Below are 1,153 nucleotides of genomic sequence, written 5' to 3' on the forward strand. Positions count from 1 at the left end.
GCAAAGCCCAAGGCTCCGCCCGGTGCGTGCCCAAGGCCTGCCCGACGGAAACTCCTGCTGACCGGACGACGGTGAGGGTCCCCGCGGCCCGCCGGCAGACGCTGAGCGCCGAGGTCTGTCGACGGCGCCGCCGGGGCGCCGCTTCCCGGGGCGTCTTCCCGGGTGGGCCTGGGCTCAGCGTGCTGCGACACACGCATCCAGAAGGAATACTAGTTGTAAAGTAAGCGCAGTTGTGGAGGCTACCTTAAAAGAGAATGAACGTCGGACTTCTGAGCAGGATGAGCGCAGGAGGATGGGCAAGGGTCTCGGGGAGCACAGTGCGGTGTCACACCACGCGGCGGGGCGGCGCCCGTGCCCGGCAGCGCTGCGTCGTTTCTCAGAAAGAGAAGGGTCGGTGCGCTTTGTCAGCTGTTTTCTGTTTGTTTCCAGAGAGCAGGAGTGCCTGACACCAGTAAGAAAACGAAAAACACCATCCAAACCAACAAAAACCCGAAGGAAGGCGGCCCTTTTGAACAGGAAGGTGGAGTGCGGCTTTACGTGTCTCCACTTAACACTGCCAGACAGTTCTGCAGCAACTGTGGGTTGCCCTAAAAAGGAAGGAAAGATACAGGATGAATCTCTCGCGTTCAAACAGTTGAGAAGGCTCCTGTGGAAAATATATACAACGTTAGAAATCACAGAAGGTTGGCTTCTTTGGGTTTTGGTCGTTTCTGAGTCGGAGTCTCGCTGTCAGCCAGGCTGGAGCGCCGCGGCACACACCCGGCCACCCCAGCCTCCCCCGGCTCGGCTCCGGCCATCCTTCCGCCTGCAAGGAGCTGGAACTACAGGCACGTGCCATCGCGCCCACCTAGTCTTTCTCGACTTACTGTGAAGACAGGTCTCTGACGGCGCTGCCGGGGCGTCTTCCCGGATGGGCCTGGGCTCCGAGCGCCCGACTCACGCGGCCACGGGCCCCGGCGAAGGCTAGGCGGGGAGCCATCGGCACCCACTTCGAGCCTCGCCCGCTCTGCACATCGGGCAGGGGCCGGACGGAGTGTGCGCTCCCGGCCACCAAGCTGGGGTGAGACGCCGGAACCACGGGTCGCCAGACGGTTCGGCTGGGGAGAGTCCGGCCACGCGCTCTCGCACGTCGCGGGCGAGTCGGCCGCGGTTC

At 63.2% G+C, this 1,153-nt stretch overlaps 1 long non-coding RNA gene across 1 annotated transcript; it reads left to right on the plus strand.

Moving 5' to 3' along the window:
- Positions 1-679, plus strand: LOC103266685. The gene is made up of 2 exons (XR_504713.1): positions 1-71; positions 430-679. It is a non-coding gene; the product is annotated as an uncharacterized LOC103266685 (long non-coding RNA).
- Positions 680-1,153: the final 474 nt, after the last annotated feature.

Source organism: Carlito syrichta, unplaced genomic scaffold (assembly GCF_000164805.1).
Source record: "Carlito syrichta isolate Samal-C Ts95f unplaced genomic scaffold, Tarsius_syrichta-2.0.1 Scaffold307289, whole genome shotgun sequence".
In the NCBI taxonomy this organism is placed as follows: Eukaryota; Metazoa; Chordata; class Mammalia; order Primates; family Tarsiidae; genus Carlito; species Carlito syrichta.